Source organism: Pongo pygmaeus, chromosome 1 (genome assembly GCF_028885625.2).
Source record: "Pongo pygmaeus isolate AG05252 chromosome 1, NHGRI_mPonPyg2-v2.0_pri, whole genome shotgun sequence".
In the NCBI taxonomy this organism is placed as follows: domain Eukaryota; kingdom Metazoa; phylum Chordata; class Mammalia; order Primates; family Hominidae; genus Pongo; species Pongo pygmaeus.
Window position 1 is genome coordinate 150,026,542 of NC_072373.2, and position 11,367 is coordinate 150,037,908.

An 11,367-nucleotide genomic window follows, 5' to 3' on the forward strand; every position below is an offset into this window, starting at 1 on the left:
TTAGGCCCTATACATAAAAATATATGTAAAAATGTCATTTCGGGACACAAATGCAGTCAAGTTCTCAGCCTCTATAAACCGGCCAGAACCAGCCCATAGTGAGTGGTCTTTTTATCAGGAGAGAGTTACTAAAATCAGTCTCTTGTCCAACCAAAGCTGTAGTTATGGCTGATAGAATAGGGAAGTGGAGCATCTGTTAGTCAGTGTCTAATGGTTGGTGAGATACAACTGTTTCACCATTGTAAAAGGACCCAAGACCAGTCCTCGTTTAGCTGCTAGGAAAAAAGAAAAACCTTGTGGCAGTGAAAGCATAGTTTATTCTTTAAGTGTCGGGGTGTGTGACTTAACCCTTGCCTGGCATGATCTTAGCTCTTCTTTATAGTTTGGTATTTCATTGCCTTAAAGAGTCCATTCTGTCAGTCTTAAGAGCTCTATTTTAACTTTAATGCCAGTCAGCTTTTATGTCTAAACTGCAAAAGGGAGGGAGGATAATGAGGCATGGCCTGAGCTCCTATTCTGTCATGGCTGGAAACTCAGCTTTTAAAGTTTATCTGAGGTCTCCATGGTCAAGAGAGGGGCTATTCACTCGGTGTGGGGGCTTGGGTTTTTACTTTTATTTTATGCCCAAGTCCTTCCCAGCACAGCCAGGAATATAACTGAGTTCAAACGGCTCTTGAGGGCACTAATGCCTTAGGCCAGATAGTGTTGGGAAAAAGCACAGGGGTCACTTCAGACTCCATCCTCGTCACCAAGACCATGAGATTTGCAGAGGAAAAAAGGGAGAGTCTTATTTTCTATAAAAGACAGTCTCTAGATTAGGGAGGCACAGACTTCAACACAAGTAAAATTGTGCTCTGAAGAACAAAGGGAGGAGCTGGCTTAAACAGGGAAAGTTCTCATCTAGTTTCTCAAGCAGATCTGTTTATGCAAACGAAAATTTCAAACTTGTTCAGTTGTGATTGGTCAAAATAGTTGAGACTTAATTGGGTAGTCTCTATGCCCCAAATCAGAAGTCTCTGTCAGATGTTTCTTTCAAACAGCGCGTGGTGGGAGGGAGGGGTATGGTTTGGGACACAGTTAATCTTGGCATTGACAATAGAAACTGCTTTGGCTTGACTGTAGACATGGAGGTCCTGTGGCACTTCTACATCTTCCTGATAATGAAGAGTATGTAAATGCTCCCTCATCCAGCTGTAGCCACCTGGTTCTGTTTTCATTTTTAGCACCTCAGTTAGCCATGGGTAGTTCATTTTGTCTGTCAGCCCAGGGCACACTTTAACAAGTTAAAGAGTTTTGTGAGTTTTAATCCTTGTTCTTGTGCCTGTTGACTATGCAACATATAGGTAAGTGAGAAGATCATTCAGGTCAGAAAGAAGTCCATGAGGAAATTCACATGGCTAGGGCAAAATGTGTATTATCCAAGAAATTCTGAATTTCCCAGAGTGTCACACCCTTGATTGAATGCAAAGAGGTTCTTAGATGAAACTGAAAGTCATGGAACAATAGAGACAATAAAAATTATACATTTAATACTTCATGTTAATACATTCTTCAGAGTACTCTGATCTTAAGTACTTTGCATTCATTTAGGTTTCTTATTTTCTAGCATCCCCTTCTGATTGTTTGGACTAATGGCAGTATCTCTGAAGCTTCATTAAGAGGGACCCAATGTCAACCTCCACAGAGTCCCAGGATTGGCAAACTTTCTTTGTAAATGTCAAATAGTATTTTTTTAGGCCATAATATCCCCTTGGATCTACTCACCTCAGCCATTGAGTAAAAGCAGACATTGTCAACATGAGTGTGGCTGTATTTCAATAAAATTTATAGACAAAAAAATAAAAACAAAACAAAACGAAAAAACAGGCATTAAGCTACATCTAGACCAGGGGCTACAATTTATTTTCCCCTGGTTTAGATAACCAACAAGTAATAAGAGTAACAATGTTTTATGAGTGGTATGTGCTTGCAGCTGATCCAAGTTTATATTTCAGCATATAAAAAACCTCTGAGGTAGGAACAACTATTACACCTTCTCTCATTTTACAGGTGAGGAAACTGAGTCATAGATAAATTAATTAGCTTTGGCTAAGGTCCCTTAGAAAGAGGCAGAATTGGCTTCCAGACCGGGTAGCCTGATCCAGGGCCCATGTTCAAACCAGGGTTCTGAAGAACTTCACTATTTACATGTCATTAAGTACTTTTAAGAGTTAAGTGATTTAAAACTGTTAAAATGTAGCACTAATTAGCTGCCTTCGATTACTTCAAATAGAAACTTTCAAATACGGTTGATTTGTACATTGGCAGTCACAGAAATTTAATTTTTTAAAGTTTCTATCCCCACCCTCCCCATTCCTCTAAAAATATTCAACGTGTTAACTCTGATTGCGTTCTCCAGCAGCTATTACAATACATCAATAAATAAAATTTAATCTTCCTGTGGGATATTTTATTTCACTTTTTTTAATTAAAAGAAGTTTTCAAGGAAATGAGTAATACAACTATTAACCTTCTTTTTTCTGCTCGACAGCCAACAAATTCATTATTTAAAATGAGAGCAAATAGAGCATTTCAGTGAGTACAGAATTCTCCTAGGAATATTCCTTGCTTAAAAGACACCAGAAGTTTTCAGACTGAGGTAGTGAAGATCATGTCACATTCACAGATAATTTTGTGCCGGAAGAGTCAGGTTACTCAGCAAATACAGGTCTGTTAGGTGTCACTGAGTAGTTTCCTTTGTCAATAATGACTTGCGGAAAGCAAAATGGAACAGCCGCATTTTACTTGTGATGGGAACTCATGGAAGTGAACTTTGTGATGGATGCAAACCCTATAAACCTTAGGACTTTATCTTTTAAATGATGTCCATACTTCACTTCTTGCTTTCCTGATTCATGGCTGAATTAATTAAAATCTGCAGTCTAGCTGGTTTTCTAACATAAACATTCCACTAAGAAAATATAATAAATTATGCAACAAAGAACATGTAAAACTTTTGTAAAATTAAAGTTACCTAGTTAAGTTCTAGAGATCTATTATGCAACAATTTGTATATAGTCAACAATATTTTTAATCTACTTTTATGGTAGATTTTATGTTATGTGTTTTTTGCCACAATAAATAAAATACCTAATTACAAAGAGATGCTAGCTATACTTATGGCCTAACAATTTTTTTAAATTTTATTTTTGAGGGAATGACAATGACCCACTTACTTATCACTTTTGTTGTTGCATAAGAATCATCATCTGAAGCAGAAGGGTCACGGTAACAGAGAGATAAATTAAGTATGCAACACAAAATCTTTGTCAAGGTTAAAAGGGAGAGATAGCAAGAACTTCTTTCCAAAATTATAACCCATTCCCTTATACTTTTTTTTTTTGAGATGGAGTCTCGCACTGTCGCCCCAGGTGGAGTGCAATAGCATGATCTCGGCTCATTGCTACCTCCACCTCCCAGGTTCACACGATTGTCCTGTCTCAGCCTCCTGAGTAGCTGGGATTACAGGTTCATACCACCACACCTGGCTAACTTTTTGTATTTTTAGTAGAGATGGGGTTTCACTATGTTGGCCAGACTGGTCTGGAACTCCTGACCTCATGATCCCCTGCCTCGGCCTCCCAAAGTGCTGGGATTACAGGCATGAGCCACCACGCCTAGCCTTAAACTCTTGTTTTGGGGCAATGCCTATTATTAGATATGTCACATACATTCATGTTTTCTGAAATTTTCTCACATCATTAAAGTATATTGTCCAAAATTATGCAGAATTATGAAAGAATGTGCATCATAATCAATAATAAAATCTTTATATATTTTAGAGTTTAAGCTTAGTTTGAATGTCTTAATGTATGAATGTTGCCTTGTAAATATAAAAAAGTCTTACACTAAAAAAGACCAAAGTATACCATTTATGATCATACATTACTGAAATAATATATTCAGAAAAGATAATTATGTTTCATGTGTATTTAAGTGAATTGGAAGACCTTAATAAAATTGTTTTTTCCTCAAACCTGAAACAGACACTTGGTGGACTTACATGTTCTGGCTGCATGATTGTCAAATGAACTCATCTTGATCAGTGTTGTAATGGTATCAAATGCATGTATGATGATAATTGCTTAAAATGTATCTTTTTTGTATAATAGTACTAATTATCAGCCACCCTTACAATGAGTAGATAATTGCTATTAATTTATTTGGCATTCACTCTAGTTACATTAATCACAGTGAGCTCATTTGACTTTAATGTGAATAAAATATGTTATGCTATTGGAATTCCATTATAATTTATCAGTAAATAATGCCCACTGATTGTGAAGCATCACTGTAAACTTCTCTCATAGAAAGTAAAGGCTTTTGTAGCTACCTCCCAAATTTGAACAACTGTCCTTCAGTTCATGATAATGAGAGGTGTTTACCGAAATAGAAGAAAACTTGAAGAGAAAGCTTCTATCAAGCTAAAAGATTAAGTTTCCAAGAAAAAGATGATTAAAATTTTGTATATTAGTTTTGTGATGACCATGATAAAATAATTTTTCCAACAGTTTGAAAGTATGTTCACCAATAAGATGATTAAAAGTGAGAAGTCTAGACACAGGCTTCTAGGTTGTTTAAGTTGCTAGCTATATGACATTGGCGATTGACCACATCTGTTAACAGATTTCTTAGCTCTGAAATGAGGGTAAGTGCAGTCCCCAAATTAGAGGAGTTTGTAAGAATTATACATAAAAACATTAAGCATGATGTCGTGACATGCTAATTACTAATATTACTGATAGTAATAAACAATAAACTTGAAGTAGATGAAATCTGTGAAACCTCTGTTGTTTAAAATATCTGTGCTGATTTTACAGTAATTTTTATTTATTTATTTTTTGAGACGGAGTCTCTCCGTGTTGCCAGGCTGGACTGCGATGGTGCAATCTCAGCTCACTGCAACCCTAGCCTCCTGGATTCAAGTGATTCTCCTGCTTCAGCCTCCCGAGTAGCTGGGACAACAGGTGCACACCACCACGCCCAGCTAATTTTTTGTATTTTTAGTAGAGATGGGGTTTCACCATATTGGCCAGGATAGTCTCGATCTCTTGACCTCATGATCCACCCACCTCAGCCTCCCAAAGTGCTGGGATTACAGGCCTGAGCCACCACGCCCAGCCGATAATTTTATAGGCCTATTAAATAAGCAAGTTTTAGTTTATCTCAATTTTTATTTGTTTACCACCAAGAATGAGATTTCTCCACAGTTCGTTACATTTGGCCCTGCAGTTAGTCAAACTGGATTACTAAGACAGCCACAGGCTGCATTTCTCCCCTTTGTCTATCGTAATGTTTTCTGTGTATGTCAATCTGCTGCTCATACTTAGATATTCTAAGTAGGATTGTTTTTGCCTCTTTATATCAATCTTACCTTGTTTCAGTTTCTTCAAGTTAATCAAATAAATATTTCTTCCTTTAAGTGAGTCCTTTGTTTAAAGCACATTGTTATGTCAAGCTAAGTAATGTCATTTATAACAGAAGAAGAGCATTGTTTGTCCAAGGAAAGCAAAATATTCTCTTGCAAACTGACAGATATTCCTGTTTGCTGACCGGCTGAATTTAAGTTGGCTTGTTTGGCATATACCTCCCTGACAGAGCGTTCTTTCTGTACTAGATGCTTCTGCTGACAACACTTTCTTGCACATGCATACCATTAAATAATTGCTTCTGGACTTTATGTTTCCTTTAGCTGTTAAAGGAATATTTATATTAGCTTGTAAAGTTTCTTTTTTCCTAAAACCCAATCTGAGATGCTATATAGAGAGAGTAACCTCTGGATGAGTCTTTCGTGTGTTTTCCTTTTTGTTAGAAGAAATTACTGATGCATCAAATGACATCATGTTTTTTCTTTATCCATGATTTACTGGTATATTTGGAAATTGGGGGAAAAGTTCACTTAAAGTCAGGTGAAATTTTTTCCCCTCAAATGATGTAGAATGAGATGTATTCATTTTTGTGCAGTGAGAGCATAATCCATCCCAACACTGTAGCCTCCCATAAAGTATCTCAAAATTGTGGAAACAAAGCAAATCTTATGTCAGAATGAAGGGTACAATATAAAATAGGGGTTAATGAAAATACATTTTAGAAACAGGAAATATGATTAGGGGTGACATATTATTATCTGCCACGAGGGATTCTTCAGGCAGCCAGGAAAAACACACACACAGCTCTTCTGGTTTTGTCATCATACCAGACTTCCAATTATTAAGGAATTCAGAAATAATTGTCACCTTAGGGCTCTAAAGAGTAGCATGAATTAAGGTTGGGTAGTTATAAACACTGCTATTGGAGGACAACCTGAAGTTTGCATACCTTGTTGCCTGAGAGAAAGCCCAGGGTCAAACAAACTCATATAAGTTCTTCTGATTTCTAAAGTGCAAAAAAAAAAAAATAGTTCTTATTATAACACAAATATTTCTAAGAACAGTAGTTTCATTTTAATCTGTAGTACACAAACCATATTAATGTTCAATCATCAAAATTTGGTCACCTACTTAGCTCTATAAGCACATAAATCTTTTTACATAACGTGCCATGCAGTGTAATCATGCCAGATATATCTGCTTAGGTTAAAGAGCTCTTGAGGTCTTATGATAATGGCACAACTGCTAAGTAGAAACAAGGAGATAAGTTACAAATTTAGAGACATGGAAACTAACACACTTGATTGATTAGTTGATGTGGATAAATAAAAGATGGTTTTAAAGAGTTGTGGGGCAAGTATTTGTGGGATGAAGCTCAGAGACTTGTGGCTTCAAAGCTTTAAGATGCTTTTTATCTGTATGAAATTACTGAAGTGGCAATTGAGTTTATGCAATTTAACAGTTATTTCAAGGTTGTGGGAAATGATGAGTAAATATAAGTGATTGTTACTCAGAAAGATTCTGCACCGGCCTGCCATTTCTTTTGCTGTTCCAACCCCCTTAGACAATTTTCAAATATTTATATAATTGAAAAATTGTGTCATTTTGAACATGGTCAGCCACGTTCTTTTGTAATATATTTTGTAATATAAACTAACTAGAATGTAAGCATTATATAATTTAAGTTTCACAAAGGCAAGAATGTCTGTTGTTTTGTGATGTATCCCAGGAGCCTAGAACAATACCTGGAATATACTAAGTGCTCAATAAATATATGTTGATTGAATGGAATTTGTCTCAGAGAGAGTATGTGGTAGGTATCTTTACTAAGACTATTAGCTTAAACATTAATTTCCTGATTAAAAACATTATCTGGTTCTTCTAACTATGAGATGTCAAAAGAAAATTTTCATTTGTTTTCTGTTTCTATGTAGAATGGATACAATTCCTCTGTATTGTGTATTAGTTAAACATATGGGTTCTATAGCCAGATTTCTTGGGTTCCAATCTCAGCTCTACCTTTTACTATCTGTGTTACCAAGGTGAAGATACAAAATTTTTCTGTACTACTCTTTCTGTAACAGGAAAAAGAATTTAGTAAGAGTAGCCAACTCATAGAGTTATGAGGATACATTTAAATTGCCTAGAAGATAATTTAACACACAGAGAACACTTGGTAAAGTATGGTCAGTCTTATTGCTGGTATTACTGTGTAACATCTACAATAAATTTTCCTTATGCTGGACATCTCCATTTTGGTAGAATTATTCCACTGACTAAAGCTGAGTTGGTTTCTTGGCAGTCAAGAACAATCTCAATCCTATGACTTCATTGTATCTATATTAACATGGCTTATTTACACTTACACAGTATTATTGTAACTTGTTTTCATACCTAAATTTTCCACTCTACACCACAGCTTTTCTGGATAAACAACTTGCCTTATTTATTTTTCTTTTCTTGAAGACAGGACAATGTCGGATATATACAATAGATGCTTATAAAACATGTTTTGACTGATGAATAAATGAATGAATCAACATGAAAGTATTTGGCTTCTCTGTGTATTATTCTAAATACACGGATAGCACTTTTTCTTCTCTGGTCCATATACCAGGAGATTAGTTGGTACAAAACTAATTATTACACAAAATGAAGATTTAAAGTAACAAAAAATTCACATTAATTTCTAAAGGTCAAAAATTTAAAGGATGTAGGTCTATTTGCATATTAAAACATTACCTCTTAAATTTTTTTAAGTTATTTTATTATACTTTAAGTTCTGGGATACATGTGCAGAACGTGCAGGTTTGTTACATAGGTATACACTTGTCATGGTGGTTTGCTGCACCCATTAACCTGTCAGCTACATTAGGTATTTCTCTTAATGCTATCCCTTCCCTAGCCCCCTACTCCCCAACAGGCCCCAGTGTGTGATATTCCCCTCACTGTGTCCATGTGTTCTCATTGTTCAACTCCCACTTATGAGTGAGAACATGCAGTGTTTGGTTTTCTGTTCATGTGTTAGTTTGCTGAGAATGATGGTTTCCAGCTTCATCTCTGTCCCTACAAAGGACATGAACTCATCCTTTTTTATGGCTGCATAGTATTCCATGGTGTGTATGTGCCACATTTTCTTTATCCAGTCCATCATTGATGGGCATTTGGGTTGGTTCCAAGTCTTCACTATTGTGAACAGTGCCACAATAAACATACGTGTGCATGTGTCTTTATAGCAAAATGATTTACAAACCTTTGAGTATATACCCAGTAACAGGATTGCTGGGTCAAATGGTATTTCTGGTTCTAGATCCCTGAGGAATCACTACACTGTCTTCCACAATGGTTGAACTAATTTACACTCCCACCAACCATGTAAAAGCATTCCTATTTCTCCAAATCCTCTCCAGCATCTGTTGTTTCCTGACTTTTTAATGATTGCCATTCTAACTGGAGTGAGATGGTATCTCATTGTGGTTTTGATATGCATTTCTCTAACGACTAGTGATGATGTGCTTTTTTTCATATGTTTGTTGGCCACACAAATGTCTTCTTTTGAGAAGTGTGTGTTCATATCCTTCGCCCACTTTTTGATGGGGTTGTTTGTATTTTTCTTGCAAATTTGTATAAGTTCTTTGTAGATTCTGGATATTAGCCCTTTGTCAGCTGGATAGATTGCAAACATTTTCTCCCATTCTGTAGGTTGCCTGTTCATTGTGACGATAGTGTACTTTGCTGTGCAGAAGCTCTTTTAGATCCAATCTGTCAATTTTGGCTTTTGTTGCCATTGCTTTTGGTGTTTTAGTCATAAAGTCTTTGCCCATGCCTATGTCCTGAATGGTATTGCCTAGGTTTTCTTCTAGGGTTTTTATGATTTTATGGGATTTTGTTCAAAAGATTGTACAGAAAAAAAATAAACTTTCAAATTTCAAACATAAAAATGACTTGATTAATTCAAATCTGTAAAACTGAGTAGTTACTGAACAGAGTATTTAGTAAAGATGTAAAGAGGGTTTTTGCTTTGGTTTTGGTTTTTTAGTTGACATTAGAAATTACTACTAAAAATTAGATATGTGAATATGAATATGTTTTTCAAAATAAATAACCCCCTGCTGTTCATGATATAATCTCTTAATTAACCTTTAGTATCTAACATAATGTATCTGAACTTTGGGTCACTGGGTTTTAATCACAAAATTTAGAGAACTCCTTTCTGTATTAAAAGAATAAAATATTTAGCATTCTTAGAAATGTTAAGAGTAGACTTTGAATACGAATTCTCCCCATTTTCTTCATTCTGGAATTTACTTTTGTATATTGAAAGTATTAAGTTTATGTAGCAATATGTTTTGGTCATACACAAAGATACTGTTTCACATATGAAAATCATATATGTAATTTCTTTGGGGAGCAATAATTTAAAAATGTTGATGCACTTCAAGTCATAGAAAATGTCAAATGCTTTCAAAACTGTAAGAGGCAGATTCATGTTCAACAATAACTTTCAGGATTTTAATCTTTAAGTAAAGTAGCAAATCTGAGATTTGATCCATTTTTTTCCTACTCTCTGTCATTACCTTCTCAGTACCTATGACATTTTGACATCTTATCAATGATTACAAGCATTTATATATTATTTCTCAATCATTCTTTTTTATACTCAGTAAAAGACATAATGGCAAAATTCAGTACCTTCAAAAAATAATACCTTGTTTCAATTATATTCAGATTCTGGCTATTATTTTTGGCGATATCATTTTATTCAAATAAAATATGAAATCTTCAGGTACATATTTAAATTCTAATTTTAGCAATACAGGAAGCTTTTGCATATTTTGTATGTCAAATGATTAAAACCATTTTTTTTTGCATAAGACAAATTAAATTAGCAATATAATGTAATAAAATTATATAGGGCAAATTAATTTAAGGGCTGTTGTTCTTCTGGTTTTGTAAACAACTTTTCTTTGTCCATAGTTGTATTTTAATGCAAAATGTGTAAGAATTTTATGTACTGAATAGTATTTTTTTTAAATTATTCTAACTTAGAGTTTTAGCTCTGTAATAAGTTAGCACTTTGACCCATCTACCGTCATTTTACTATTATAAATGCTTTGAAACAGGTATAATTTTTAAAACAGGTATAATTGAAACAGGTATAATTTCTTGTATTCCTCATAAAAAATTATCTGTGTTCTTATATGTTATATTGGACACAAATAAGTAACATGTTGTATTTCAAAGCAGTGATTGCACCACGTCATTTAGTTTGCTTTTTTTTTTATTTGTTCTTATTTGGGACATTGGCTAGCTAGATTGTTCTTCCTTAATGCTATTGATTACAAATAGATGAATATATATTATTTGACTACCATATTCTAAGACATTTTCTTTAAGACATAATTAACATTTCTTACTTTAAAAAATGTCCTTGTCAAAATCACTTATAATATTTCACATTAAAAAGCACAATTTTCAAAAATTGCATGAAGTTATATTCATTTATTTAACATTCTTAAGCTCTGATGATTGTCTTAGCTGAAAATAGTGTAGTCTTGAAGATGTTCATTTTAGAGCTCATGAATGCCAGGATTTATAGAAAATGTAAAATAATTTATAGCATGAAGAGAAAGAACACAGTCTCCTGCAGAGATTAAGTGTCTTTAACACGACTAGCCTGTCTTGTCTGCGTGTGGAACAATAGATACTTCCAATCTAGCATGACATTCCAATGACAGTCTTTATTTTTCATTGTCAGTTAAAATATAGAGAATAATTTTCCTTGAAATTTCCCCAAAGTATACTGTAATTCCTAGTTGTGCACTTCTTTGCAGGGCAGAACAAAGTCAGCTAGAATACTCCACTACTTAGTTACACAACAGGCACCAGAGAATTTCACAAATGTAGACTCATCCATTGAGTTCTTTAAGCCAAATCTGCTAAGCTATTTGCAAAGTTT